At 42.6% G+C, this 15,603-nt stretch overlaps 1 long non-coding RNA gene across 1 annotated transcript; it reads left to right on the top strand.

Moving 5' to 3' along the window:
• Window positions 1-157: 157 nt before the first annotated feature.
• LOC113225011 lies at window positions 158-10,163 on the top strand. Its single transcript, XR_003309628.1, has 3 exons — window positions 158-278; window positions 6,266-8,270; window positions 8,741-10,163. It is a non-coding gene; the product is annotated as an uncharacterized LOC113225011 (long non-coding RNA).
• Window positions 10,164-15,603: the final 5,440 nt, after the last annotated feature.

The raw sequence follows: 15,603 nt of genomic DNA, 5'->3' as shown, positions 1-15,603 counted from the left end.
ATGTTGTAGATGGGGAAGCAGTCACAGCAAAGCCAGATACTCTGACCAAGGGCAAAGCTGGGGTCTGAATCCAGGCCGACCACAATTACCCATGGTGCTGTGTGGTTAAGAGGCCATAGGCAGCAGGGGCCCCTGGGGTGACCACTGCGCGTTTTCTCAGCGCAGAGGAGGAAGCGGCGGCAGGAAGCCACACTCCCAGATGAAGTGGGGCCGGAAGAGTCTGGGGAACGAGACCCGAGAGGTGGGAAAGGTTGACGTCACCGGTTTGGAGCTGTCAGGTACCCTAAGGGATATATGAGGGACCCCGGGGCTAAAGCAGCCTCTGGAAGACAGTGGCCGCCCTGTCACTTCAGCGCCAGGCGCAGAATCTGTGCTAAACCTGAGGGGGGAAGGAACCCCCGACACCACACGACGGCCAGAAAGAACGGGGTCCGTGGTGGGGAGGCTTCAATCAAAGCCTGGGACGCAGGGGTCTTTCCGCAGGGGACGCCGCTCTTGGCTCCACCCTGTTGTGGCGGGCGGGCTACGGGAGGGCTTACTTCCGACAGTCTCCGGACCACCCGCGCCCACCGCGCCGCGCCGTGCGCCTCCCAGGCTGGGAACAGCCGGGGCGAAGCGGCAGCTGGCGCGTGGGGCCGACGGGCGGCGCGTGGGGCCGGCAGGGGGGGCGGGTTCAGCTGGGAGGGCAGGCGCCGGGGTCTGCCGGGGAGGGACGAGGGGAAGGGGTGCGCGGACTCCCGGGCAGAGAGCGAGGTGGGGGCAGCGGCGAGGAGGGGCTTGGGGATCTGGGACTGTGTAGAGGGTGCTGCACAGGCGCGCGGAGGAAGGGGTGGCGCCGAGTCTGCCGTCGCTTCTCCGCGTCCCCTTTCCACCGCCCGGGAACCGCCGCTTCTGACCGCGCCCTGGGGGCCCTAAAGAGGCCTCGGGTCTCGCCTCCCGGCAGAGAAGCGCCGACCCAGACACCGTCGGGGAGAAACCGGGAAACTGCCCGCTGCGCAATAGCTTCCGGTTCTGGCGGCGGGTGGGGGCGGGGCCCGGAACGCTGGGACGTTGCCACGGAGACAAGCCGCAGCGGCGGCGCACTTGGGACAAAGAGAGAGAACTGGGAGGCTCGACCGGTAGGAATCCAGTTGCTCTGCTCAGTGTTCGGTTCAGTAAACTAGCATTGTTGCTTCGGAAAGTACTTTTGCTTACATTATTCGTTTACTCCGATAACTCAGTAAGGTTATTCCCATTTTACAGAAAATAAACTCAAATGTCCTGTGAGTTGCCAAGGATTACAGAGAGGGGCGAGTGCTGTGCTGTCTACCACTGAGTACAATCCCCAATACCATTCCCACTCCTGAAGTGGTTACACTCCAAGTACTGACGTTTTAAGGGACGGGTTTGACATCCGCAACGCCCATGCTTTCACAGGAGAACACAATGGCCCTTGAAAAAGTGAGAACTGACCCACGTAAAATTTGTCACAATACATACACATTTATATCCTCAGATAATCTTAACCGCAATTGAAAAATAAGTTTGAGGCCGGGCGCGGTGGCTCATGCTTGTAATCCCAGCACTTTGGGAGGTCGAGATCGGCGGATCACATGAGCCAAGGAGTTCGAGACCAGCCTGGGCAATATGGCTAAACCCTGTCTCTACAAAAAATACAAAAATTAGCCGAATGTAGAGACGCATGCCTGTAGTCCCCGCTACTTGGGAGGCTGAGGGGTGAGGATCACCTGAATCTGGGGAGATGGAGACTTCTGTGAGTCATGATTGCGCCACTGCACTCCAGCCTGGGCTGCAAAGTGAGACTGTCTCAAAAAAATAAAAATAAAAATAAATTTGAGCCTAAATGCACCACAGCCCCACCCTGTGACTTCCTCCTCTAGCCCCTTTCCCTAGGGACTCCTGGAAAGTGTACTTGTACTCGTAACTGAGGAATTAGGGAGAGGACAGAGATGCTTGAAAAGCACTTGTTAATTAATAAACAACAATAACAAAAAAATCTCTTTTGATATGACGCCCCCCCAAAAGTATGTTAGTACTGGAATCTGAAGTGAAGAAAGAAGAGGCTGGTTTACTCAGTCTGTGACGCTAGGGGACTAGGGAGAGGTTTGGATCCCAATTAATGTACAATAAAACTAAATTTGAAGAAATTCTTGCTTCAAACAAGGGGCTTTCACAGGATAAGACTTTTCGCTGAGGCAGCTGCCAACACAAATAGCAAACAGCCCAAAAGTGCCGGTGGGAATGTGTTTCTGGCGCTGGTGGGTAGGGTAGGTTAAATGACTCACGTCAGTGGAGAATTTGAAACGAGGGCAAGGCTTGGCAGTGGCGTGAAGTAACAGGAGATAATTTAAGGAGAATATGAACAACATTCAAAAGCTTCAAGGAGAAGGAGGAACTGTGGGATGTGGCAAGAGGTCAGGGATGATGAATTCGTGGGTATGGTCCACCAAACAGTCAGATATCAGAGGCCAAAGTTAACAACAACAACAACAAAAAGGGAGCAGACATAAAAGATTGATTAGAAAAGTTTCACGGTCAGGTAGGTAGAGCAAGAACAGGTTTTTGTTTGCTGTTTTAATTTTTTTTTAATGTTTGGGGGTAAAGTGAAAAGAAATTAGCAGCAATAAAGTCCCAGTAGAGTGAGCACCTACTATATACTAGTTGTATGGTAAACACAGAGAATTCAATGGTAAAATGTAGATTCTTGCCCTTTAGGGGCTAATACACTAATTAAAGAGAAAGATGTATAAATGGACATTTCTAAACAATGTGGCAACATTCTGATGGAGATAGCTGCAGGATACTATAAAAGCACAAAGAAAGGGAGGTCCTGGGAGAGACTGGGATTGGAGTTGATGGAGAAAGCTGGTGTTGACACATTTGAGACTGAGGTACCAGTGTGGGATGTTGTTTAGATTTGCTGGATTAAAGGACAGCAGGATAAGTGGCTGAGGATGAGGCTGAAGAGGCAAACAGCAGCCTAGTTTTAAAGCATTTGACAGGCCAAGTAAAGGGCTATGAACTAAGGTTTTAAGCAGAAACTTGAGTTAGTGGCATGTGCACATCTGCAATTCAGGTAGGGCTCTCTGATAGTAACATGAAGGATAGATTTGAAGGGAGGCAAAACTCAAGACAGGGTGACAAGCCCTGAAGCTGTTGCAAAGATCCAGGTTGCAGCTTGTGAAGGTCTGAACTAGCACAGAGGGGACAAGAATGGGAGCAGATTCTGGAAACACTTGGGAGGCTGGTGCTTGCTTAGATGGAAGACTGACAGATGATTGGGTACATAATGTGTCATTCAGGGAAGTTAGACAACAGAGTATGTTTGACAATGGCTTATGTGGACATTTGAGGGGAGTTTTGGGTAGACTGGATCAGAAGCTGAATGGGATGCTATCATCAATAACTCTGCACATAATTGGACATTTTGTGTGATCATGTGAAAATAAATATCAAATCTGAATGCCCATTGCTTTAAAATTGAATTGGTTGTTAACTTTTAAGTTTTGATTTAGGACATTAAAAAGAAAAACAAACTACAAGGCCAGAAAATCGCTTGGGCCCAGAAGGTTGAGACCAGCTTGGGGAACACAGGGGGACCCCCCTCATCTCTTCAAAAAATTAAAAAATTAACCAAGGGTGGTGGCACGTGCCTGTAGTCCCAGCTACTCAGGAGGCTGAGATGGGAGAATCACTTGATGTAATTGGTCCTGCTAGCTTCTGCTAGCTTAGTCAAAGCTTTGTCATCTGAGTTAGACTGTGTGAAGGTGGCAGTGGTGCAGGTCTCCCTATGGACTAGATACCCTAATCTTGTCTCCTCCTTGATAATGCAGTAAGGACCCCCTATCTTACGACACAGGACAGGAGGGAAGACGGACAGCTCTACAGGACCCACATCATGTGCAGTCCCCACCAACTGAGCCTTTTCATTCTCCACCAAGGTGGTGACAGTGTTAAACCTGCTGGAAGGACAGGTTGCCTCTTAGTGGAGACATCCCCTTTGCTGGCAACTGTCTTCTCAGCCCACGACAACAGCTTCTGCTTCTCTTGCTTTGTCTCTGGTCTGTACTTGTGGGCCAGCCCAAGCAGTTAAGGAGCTCGCTGGCAGTCTGAAGTCTGGGTAAAGTGGTTAATCACAGGAGGCATCTTCTGCTGCTCATAGGGTATAGCCCTTTGCCGCTGCAATCAGATATAGCTGGGCCGTTTGACAAAGCAAGTGAGGTCCCTTTGGGGCTGAATGTCCTGTCCAATGCCAAAATTCTTAGGCCTTTTCCCAAACAAGGGACTTACCACCTTCTTAGCCTCCTGCTTCTTTGAGACAGCAGGGGTTGGGGCCATCTTCTTCCCCTTGGCCTTCTTTTCCTTTGGCATCTTGGGCAGCTGGAGGAGAAAGAAAGGAAAGGGAGTTCTCTCCTCCATCTTCTGAACACTGCTGACTGTTCCTCTTGTTCTGCAGCCTCACATATTATTGGTGTTCTCCACTGTTCTGCCTTTAGTTCCTGCACTTTTCATGCCGTAGGCTCTCTGTGGCTACCTTATCTATAGCCACCTATGAGTCTTCAACTACCATATCTAAAGTAATTACTTCCGACCTGTATCTTGAGCCTGACCTTTTTTTTTGAGTCTCTTCTCCATAGAGTTGACTGCTACTAAACATAACTGCTTGTTTCCTGACACCCTACACTGGTCATGAATTATTCCTCCCTTTCCCTCTACCTGCCTCTTTTCTCCTGTATCTTCTATCTTCTGGACTAGCACTGCCATTCACCCATTCTCTCCAACAGAAATTTGGGATCTTCTATGATGTGTCTATTTCACTCATGTACATGTTAGGCAGGGTCTGCGTCTCATTTATCCTTGTGTTGTCTATGTCTATGCTCCATAAAAACATAATAAAAAAAGGAGAGGAACAAATTGATAAAAGAATCAGTTTGCTTATAGCAATGGGCTTATGAGAGTGGACTGGAAACAAGAAGATGTGAAGTTTGATTCATATTCATAATGGGAGCCCAGGGTAACACAGGAAGGAAATGAAGGATGAGGTCAAAATATTAAATCTGAAATTTAACAAAGATGATTCAGACAGATTTAAAGGCATAGTTACCAGAGAAGACAGATAATCCATGAGGAAGATTTACTTTGGAATAAAAAGCACAATGGGGCCAGATGCAGTGGCTCATGCCTGTAATCCCAGAACTCTGGGAGGCTGAGGAGGGAGGATCACCTGAGGTCAGGAGTTCGAGACCAGCCTGGCCAACATGGTGAAACCCTATCTCTACTAAAAATAAATAAATAAATAAATAAAAACTAGCTGGGCGTGGTGGTGAATGCCTGTGATCCCAGTTACTCGGGAGGCTGAGGCAGGAGAATTGGTTGAACCCGGGAGGGAGAGGTTGCAGTGAGCGGAGATCGCGCCACTGCACTTCAGCCTGGGTGGACAGAGCAAGACTCCATCTCCACAAAAAAAAGAAAAAAAAAAGCATAATGGCTTCGTGACAAATTTGAATGTAAAGAGATGAAGAGAATGCATCTCATGCAATACTAAAAATACATGTCAGGGAAGACAGTAAAGCATGCTGAGAAAGAGACATGTGTTGGAGCTTCAGGGTCTGCTATAACACTGGATGCTCAGCACACTGCCCCATATGAAGTCTTGCTCCCCACCTCTCTTCCAAGGCATGGGGCTCCAAGTTTTCATCTTCAAGTTGGTTCTCCACAGACTGGAACTAAATATTTAGTGATATGTGAGGTGATTCCTCTATGAGTTTCCTCCCTAGGAAATTCATACTGTAACTACCACAAACTTGGTGGCTTGAAACAACAGGGATTTATTATCACATGGTTCTGGAGGCTAGCAATCTGAAATGAAGGTGTTGGTAAGGCCATACCCTCAGCGAAGGCTCCAGGGAGGAAGGCTTCCTTGTGTCTATGATTTCTGCTGGTTGCCGACAGTCTTTGACATTCCCCAACACATGGCCTTCTTCCCTCCGTGTCTGAGTGTGGTTCCATGTATCATCTTTTTAAAAGACATCAGTCGTTGGCTTTAGGACCCACCTAACAATCAAGTATGACCTCATCTTAATTAATTACATCTGCAAAAAATGTACATTTCCAATAAGGTCACATTCTGAGGTTCTAGGTGGACATAAATTTTGGGGGTATTCAACCCAGCACACTGCCTTTGCCAGCTAGTAATTTGTTGAAATTCGCCCTTCTGTGACTGCTATGTAACATGAAATGGGTCTTTTAAATCTATTTCCTTAAGGCAGAGAATGAAGGAAAGGGGCCTAAGAAAGGCAGCAAGTCCTGGATGGAAGGTGGATTATGACACCTGGGAAAGTAACATCTGTGATGGCTGGAGAGACTCAAACCACAAATTTGAATACAAGTCATTCTATCCAACTGCCTGATGCCTTTGGAATCTACCCCTTGGCCAAGACCACGACAAAATATGGTAAACAGAATGTAAGGCTATGATGGGATATATTTATAGCCACAGGAAAATATAGGGCTCTGCCTTGTGGAGGAGATGAAATGGAAACGAATGTGCTGTATAAATAATCATCACTGACTTAGTACATTCATAAAATTTCCCAGAAGCAGGAAACTGGAATGAGAATAGACAAACCGGAAGCAATGCACTGAGCAGTTGTTCTACCTCCTTTCTTTTCTAGATGACAAAACTAAAGACCCCCACAGTGAAAATGCTTATCCCAATTTAGCCAGCTATTAAGTGGCAGAACCCAAACTGGATCTAATATCTCATGACTGTATTCTTCCTATTTTATCTTGATACTCCTCAGGAAAATGATTAGAATAAAATAAAAACATATTTCTTGCAAGTTCTGACAATTATTACCTAGCAAGAGGATTTGAGGAAATGGCATTTTTGAGGAAATGGAGAGAAATTTGCCTTTAATTCATTTGTGTGTGAGGGAGAGTTCATTTAATTTCTTAGTTTAATATTAAGTTGTAGAAACAGTGTTTGATAAACCAAATCACAGGAGGAAAAATAAGAAAAAGCTCCTTAGCAGTAGGCGTGATGTTACAATTTGTCAGCAGGAGGCGCTAGAGAGACATTGCAGGAGGAAGGGCTTGCCTTCTGAGACTGGTGTGCACAGCTTCTCTACCTCTTGGGCAGTTTTGTAGCCGAGTGCCTCCAGTGAGACGCCTCCCAGTGAATGTCTGTCTCTTGCACCCTAGAAGAAAGACTTCTGGTAAGTTCTGAAGGGCAGATTTCAGGAAAGTTTCACTACCAGGGCAAAACAGTGGCTTTTCTGCTATCCAGTGAGCCAAGGCTATGCACCATAGAGGAGGTGCCTAACAATCAAGTGGACAAAATGACACTGCAGGTGAATGTAAGTCAGTCTCTTTCCCTAGTGCTTGCTCAACAGACTGTAAACAAAGTAACTACTGTGGCAGGGATGGAGGCTATGTATCGGCTCAAAAACAGGGACCGCCCCCACTCACCAAAACTGACCTAGCGAACACCACCCTGTGTATCTACTTTGTCAACAGCAGAGGCCAATACTAAGCCCTTCAAATGGTTCTCCACCATTTGCAGATTGATTACATTGGACCATTTTATTCACAGAAGAAACAGATTAATCCTCAGTGGAATAGGCATATATTCTGAATATGCATTCGCCTTTCCTGCCTGTTATGCTTCAGCTAGCCCTACTATCTATGTACTTACGAAATACCTTAGTCATCTTCTTGGTATTCTGCACAGCATTGTTTCTCATCAAGGAGCTCATTTCACAGCAAATGAAGGAGAGCAATGAGTTCATGTCTAGGAAGGAATCAATTGGTCTTACCACCCACATACTCCAACATCCAGAAGCAGCTGGCCTAACTGAAAGTTGGAATGACTTACTGAAGACTCAGTTATGGTGTCAGTTGGGAGATAGCGCCCCAAAACAATAGCATTCTGTCTTACAGGGTATCATACATGCTTGGAATCTGAGATCATTATATGATGCTGTTTCTTCATAGCCAGATTACATGGATCTGGGCATCAAGGGGTAAAAGCGAGCATGACTCCTCTCACTTTTATACCCAATAACCCATTTGCAGAATTTTTCTTCCTCTTTCAGAGGCTTTGAACTATGCTGGTTTGGAAGTCATAGTCCCCAGGGGAGAGATTCTTCCACCAGCAGACACAATGTTTCAATTGAATTGGACCATTCAGGAAGGTGAAACTGCTTCCCAGACATATTAGACTTCTTATACCATTGGACCAACTGGAAAATAAAAAGGAGTTATTATAGGTGAGGTGCTTGATCATGGTTACTAAGAGGAACTTGGGTTGCTACTACGCTATAGGGGCAAGGACTGTGTCTGAAACTCAGGGAGTTATCCAGGTGTGCCCTTATATTTCTGTGGCCACTAGTAAAGGTTAATGGAAAACTACAGAAACCAAAAAAGTCAAGGTTAACAACTTAGATTCTCCAGGAATAAAGGTTTGGGTCACTATACTGGGTAGAGAACCCCAACAAGCTGTTTCTGGCTGAGGATGGAGGATGGGTGAACTAGGTAATGGAAGAAGGAAGAGACAGATATTCAGTTTCACAACAAATTATAAAACCAAGGACAGTAATAGCTTTGTGTATTTTCTGTTTGCTTATTATATACAATTTTTTATTTCATATTCTAACCATTTTCATCTTCTCTCTTCACATTGTCGTTTTATATACAAATAGTTGAAACTTAACTATACAATGTATTCTTTTGGTTACAGAATATTTAGTGGGACTATGACTGAATTCGAGGAGTAATTAATATAACCAGTGATGAATACAATGACTTTCAGGACTGTGCATCTTTACATTTTGAGGAAATGGTGAGAAATTTGCCTTTAAAATAGATTGTTGTATTTTATTACAGAAGAAAATTAGAGTTGCTTTGTTGATGTACAGATGTGCTCAAAGATGTTAAGAAGGTTGCACATGTAAGTTGAGTAGTCAGAGTCCTATTCTCATTTGAATCTTTGCTTTTGCTCAAGCTATTCCATGAGGGAACCTTCAAAAAGTTCACGGAAAATGTGTATTATGAAAAACTATGCATGGATTTCAAATTTTTTGCAAATAAATTCATACTAACTTGATATGACACGTCTGAATAGAACCTAGTTTGAGGCACTAAGAAGGATAAGATATCAATTTGAAGAGATCCTCTGTTGGAGCAACATGAATTCTGCTAAAATTGAAGCAAGAACAAACATTGAATTTATGGTGATGCTTGCATGAAAGAACGGTGAAATCATTGACGCTTTACAAAAAGTTTGTGAGGACAATGTCCCCAAATAAATCAGAAGTTTACAAATGGATCAATCACTTTAAGAAGGACAAGATGATATTGAAGATGAAGCCTGCAGTGGCAGACCATCCACATCAATTTGCAAGGGAAAAAATAATCTTGTTTATGCCCTAGTTGAAAAGGACTGACAATTAACAGTACAAACAGTAGTCAACACCATAGATGTCTCAAGTGGTTCAGCTTACACAATTCTGACGAAAAAAATAAAGTTGAGCAAACTTTCTACTCTATGAGTGCCAAAACCATTGCGCCCAGATCCACTGCAGACAAGAGCAGAGCTTTCAGTGGAAATTTTAAACAAATAAGATATAGATCCAGTAGCATTTCCTTGAAGAATTGTAACAGGAGATGAAACATGGCTTTACTAGTATGATTCTGAAGACAAAGTACCATCAAAACAATGGCTACCAAGACGTAGAAGTGGTCCAGTCAAAGCAAAAGTGGACTGGTTAAGAGCAAAGGTTGTGACAACAGTTTTCTGGAATGCTCAAGGAATTTTGCTTGTTGACTTTCTGAAGGGTCAAAGAATGATAACACTGCTTATTATGAGGGTGGTTTGAGACAGTTAGCCAAAACTTTAGCAGAAAAACACCCAGAAATCTTCACCAGAGTTCTTCACAATGACAATGTTGTTACTCATTCCTCTCATTAAATAAGGACAGTTTTGCAAAGGTTTCAATGGGAAATCATTAGACTTCATCCATCTTCCAGTCCCGATTGGGCTCATTCTGACTTTTTATTTTCTAACCTAAAAAATATCTGTGAAAGGCACCCATTTTTTTTCCTTCAGTTAATAATGTAAAAAAGACTGCATTGACATGGTTAAATATCCAGGACCCTCAGTTCTTTAGGGATGGTCTTATCACTTACAAAAGTGTCTTTATCTTGGTGGAGCTTACGTTGAGAAATAAAGTTTTAATTTTTCAATTTTTATCTCTTAATTTTATTTTCCCACAAACTTGAAGTTCCCCATGTATGTACCTTAAATGACTCCTCCTATCCTCTCAAATTTGAGACACAGCTTATTTCATCATGAAGTTTCTTCCGGTTGCCCTACCCTGCAGTGATTTCTTTCTCTGTGTCCTTGAAGGATTTGATAGTATCATAGATTTAGTACCTAATTATATATTCTGAACGTAATTATCCTTTAATTATTGGATGTATTATGCTGCTCTCCATACCCTGCCCCACCTGCCCCAGTCCACTAGACCCTAAGCTCTTTTTAGGATGATATCTCATTCCTTTTTTGCACTGTCCATCAAAAACACACATACAGTGAGTCACTACTCAATGAATACTTCTTAATTAAATAACTGTCCTTACCCACGTGCTGCACTGATCAATCTCCATCTTGCTCCGAATTCAGTGTTTCAGCTAATACAGTGTTTTTCAACCTAATTTGACTAAAGAGCATCTTTGACATCAATATCTAATTCCTCAAAACCACTTGGGACTAAAAAGATAATTTGTCAATTTTTGCTTGATATGTAAAAATGATTTACATAAAATATTTTATTTTGAATTAACATATCATAAAATTCTTTAGAATTGTATTCTACATTTGTAATATGACTTTTTTCCATTATTTGGAAATAATTAAGAAAGCAGAGTTAAAATACTATACTGTAGTTATTCAAAAAATTAAAATAGAATTATATGATCCAGCAATTCCACTTCTGGGTATATACCCAAATTAATTGAAAGCAGGGACTGAAAAAGATATTTGTACACCCATATGCATAACAACATTATTCACAGTAGCCAAAAGGTGAAAGCAACACAAGTGTCCATCAGTAGATACATGGATAAACAAAATGTGGTATGCATTTTGATGGCATATTATTCAGTCTTAAAAAGGAAGGAAATTTTGACATGTGCTACAACATGGATGAATCTTGAGGATATTATGCGAAGAGAAATAAGATAGTTACAAAAAAATACTATATGATTTCACTTATATGAGTTACCAGGATTAGTTAAATTTATAGAGCCAAAAAGTAGAATGGAGGCTACCAGGGGCTGGGGAAGGGGGAATAGGGAAATGGGTAGCAGCTGCGGTCAGATGATCCTGAAGCTGAAATCATCCGAAGATCTATCAACTCACATGTCTGGTGGTGCACGTGATTGTATTTTGGACGTGACGTGTCTGCATAGCTGGAGGCTATCCAGGTGTCTCTCCATGCTGCGTTTCTATGTGCCAGGTCGGGCTTCCCCAAAGTATGACAATGTGAGGGTCGTCAGACTTCTTACATGGCAGCTGGCTTCCCCTAGAGTCTACATTCCAAGAGACCCAGGGAGAAGTTTCAAGGCTTCCTATGACCTAGCCTCAGGCAACCCAGAATATCACACTTTTGCTGTATTCTATTCCTCGAAGAAGTAACTAAAGTCAGCCCAGATTCAAGGGGAGAAGAATTAGACTTCACCCCCTAAAGAGAGAAATGGCAAAAAAATTTCAGCCACCTGTAATCTATTATAAGTGAGCTTATCCGATTGCAAAGTGCAATTATTACTTTCATTCCCATTTTATGTAATAACAGACTGCATAAGTCATATTATGTATTCACTAACATACTGTATTACTGGAAAATGGACACCTTACATGTGACAAGACTTTTTGCCTAGGAAAAAAGAAAAACTAAAAACCTAACTTTTTGTGTTACTATAGAATTTCCACTTTTCCCATTTCTAGTTTTTTTTTGAGACGGAGTCTCGCTCTGTCACCTAGGCTGGCATGCAGTGGCTCTCTGCTCACTGCAACCTCTGCCTCCCAGGTTCAAGTGATTCTCCTGCCTCAGCCTCCTGAGTATCTGGGATTACAGTCCTGCACCACCATGCCCAGCTAATTTTTGTATTTTTTAGTAGAGATGGGGTTTCACCATGTTGGTCATGCTGGTCTCGAACTCCTGACCTCAGGTGATCTGCTCACCTCAGCCTCCCAAAGTGCTTGGATTATAGGTGTGAGCCACCACACCCTGCCTACACCTGTTTCTAGTTTTTAATATAATTTCCTATTTCTTAACTTGAAGATTGCTTTACTTTTTTTCTCATACAAATGTTTTTGTTGAGATATAATTTACATACTGTAGTAAGCAGAAAAATGGTACTCCAAAGAAACACACATCCCAATCCCTGGAAGCTGTGAACGCGTTTTACTACATGGCAAAAGCGAATTAAGGTTACAGGTGAAATTAAGGTTGCCAAGTAGCTGACCTTGAAATAGATTATTCTGGGTTGTCTGGTTGGGCCCAGTGTAATCAAAAGGGTCCACATAAGTGAAAGAGAGGCAGAAGAATGGTCAGATTGATGTGAGAAGGACTCAATCTGCTATTGCTTCCTTGGAAGATGGAGGAAGGGGCCATGAGCCAGGAATGCAGGCAGCTTCTAGAAGCTGGAAAAGCCAAGGAAACATTTCCCTAGTAAGCTCCAGAAAGGAATGCAACACTGCTGACACTTTGCTTTTAGGAAAATGAGACCATGACAGACTTCTGACCTCCAGAACTGGAATGTAATATATTTGTCTTGTTTTAAACCAGCCAGGTTGTGATATTTTGTTACAGCAGCAATAGGAAACATATACATGCCACAAAAATTCACCCTTTTGAAGTATATGATTCAACCGTTTTTAGTATAGTCACAAAGTTGTATAACTTTACCACTATCTAATTGCAGCATATTTTAATCACACCCCAAATAAGTTCCATTATCAGTCACTCCCCAGTGCCTCCTCCTCCTAGCTCTTGACTACCACTAAATCATTTTATATCTCTGTGGATTTGCCTGTGCCAGATATTTCACATAAAAGCAATCATACATGTGTCCTGTTGGGTTTGGCTTCTTTCCCTTACCATAATGTTTTCAAGGTTCACCATGTAGCATGGATCAGTACTTCATTTCTTTTTATTGTCAAATAATATTCCATCATATGGCTATATCACATTTTGTCTATTCATCAGTTAATGGACATTTGGGTTGTTTCCACTTTGGGGGCATTCTAAATCATGCTGCTATGGACATTGGTATATAAGTTTTGTATGAACAAATGTTTCCAATACTTTTGCATAGATACTTAGGAGTGGAATTGTTGAATCATATGGCAACTTTCTGTTTAACCTTTTGAGGAACTGCTAAGCTATGCTCCATAGTGGCTGTGCAATTTCATGTTTCCACCACCAATGTATGAGGGTTCCAACTTGTCCACATGCTTGCCAACATTTATTTTCTATTTTAAAATTATTATTATAGCCATCCTAGTGGTTTTAGGGTGGTATTTCATTGTGGTTTTGACTTGCATTTCCCTAACGATTAATGATGTTGGGCGTATCTTAAAGTGCTTATCATCCATTTATATTATTTCTTTGGGGAATGTCTATTCAAATTCTTTGTCCATTTTATTTTTTATTTTTTTATTTTTTAATTTTTTTTTTTTTTTTTGAGATGGAGTCTCGCTCTGTCGCCCAGGCTGGAGTGCAGTGGCCGGATCTCAGCTCACTGCAAGCTCCGCCTCCTGGGTTCACGCCATTCTCCTGCCTCAGCCTCCCACGTGCTGGGACTACAGGCGCCCGCCACCTCGCCCGGCTAGTTTTTTTGTATTTTTTAGTAGAGACGGGGTTTCACCGTGTTAGCCAGGATGGTCTCGATCTCCTGACGTCGTGATCCGCCCGTCTCGGCCTCCCAAAGTGCTGGGATTACAGGCTTGAGCCACCGCGCCCGGCCCTTTGTCCGTTTTAAAATTGAGCTTTTTGTCTTTACATTGTTCAGTTGTGAGAGTGCTTTGTGTACTCTAGATACTAGTCTGTTATCAGATACATAATTTATAAATATTTTCTTTTTAGTGGGTTGTCTTTTCACTTTTTTGATAGTTACTTTGAAACATAGAAGTTTTTAATTTTGATGAAGTTCAATTTTTTTTTCTTTAGTTGTTTCTTTAGTTGTTTGTGTTTTGGTGTCCTATTTAAGAAACCACTGCCCAATCCAAGGTCATAAAGATTTATTGCTATTTTTTTCTGAGAACTTTATACCCTTAGCTCTTGCATTTAGGTCTTAGATCCATTTTGAGTTAATTTTCGTATGTGGTATGTGTGGTAAGGATGCAACTTCATCCTTTTTCATGTGGAAATCCAGTTGTCCCAGAACCATTTGTTGAAAAACCCAATCTGTCCCATTGTGTTGTTTTGGCACCTTTGTCAAAAATCTGTTGACCATAAACATATGAGTTTTTCCTGGACTTTCAATGTCATTCTGTTGATCAATGTATCTGTCCTTATGCCAGTACCACATAGTTTTGATTACTGCAGATTTGTGGTAAGTTTTGAAATCAAGAAGTGTAAATTCTCCAACTTCATTCTTTTCCAAGATTGTTTTGGTTATGCATTTCCACATGAATTTTAGAATCAGCTTGTCAGGTTTTCTAAAATAGGCAGCAGTGATTTTAATAGGCATTGTGCTGAATCTGTAGATCAGTTGGGGGAGTATTGCCACCTTAATATCACTGTTTTCCAATCCATGAATATAGAATGCCTTTCCGTTTTTTAAAGTCTCTTTAATTTCTGTCAACAGTGTTTTGTAGTTTTCAGTATACAAGCTTCAGACTTATTTTGTTAAATTTATTCCTAAGTATTTCATTACTTTTGAGGCTATTGTAAATGGAGTGCCTAATGTTATTTTTGGATTACTCATTGCTGCTGTATAGAAATACAGTTGACTTTTGTATATTGATCTCGTATCAATTACAAGGGTTCAGCAATGTTGCTGAAATTATTTATTATTTATTAGCTCTAATAGTTATTTTGGTGGTTTCTTTTTTTTTTTTGAGATGGAGTTTCACTCTTGTCTCCCAGGCTGGAGTACAATGGCGCAATCTTGGCTCGCTGCAACCTCCACCTCCCGGGTTCAAGTGATTCTCCTGCTTCAGTCTCCTGAGTAGCTAGGATTTCAGGCATGTCCAGCTAATTTTTTGTATTTTTAGTAGAGACAGAGTTTCACAGTGTTGGCCAGGCTGGTCTCAAACTCCTGACCTCAGGTGATCCACCTGCCTCGTGGTATCTCACACCTGTAGTCCCAGCACTTTGGGAGGCCAAGGCGGGTGGTGGCTTCCTTAGAATTTTTCTTTTCTTATTTTTAGGAACAGGATCTTGCTCTGTTGCCCAGGCTGAAGTGCAGTGACACAGTCACAGCTCACTGCAGCCTTGACTTCCCAGCCTCAAACAGTCCTCCCACCTCAGTCTCCTCAGTAGGGGGTACTATAGGCATGTGCCATGATGCCTGGCTAATTTTTTAATTTTTGTG

Source organism: Piliocolobus tephrosceles, chromosome 18, assembly GCF_002776525.5.
Source record: "Piliocolobus tephrosceles isolate RC106 chromosome 18, ASM277652v3, whole genome shotgun sequence".
NCBI classification, from domain to species: domain Eukaryota; kingdom Metazoa; phylum Chordata; class Mammalia; order Primates; family Cercopithecidae; genus Piliocolobus; species Piliocolobus tephrosceles.
Note: the sequence above shows the minus strand (reverse complement) of the source record. Positions and strands in the feature narration are given on the sequence as shown.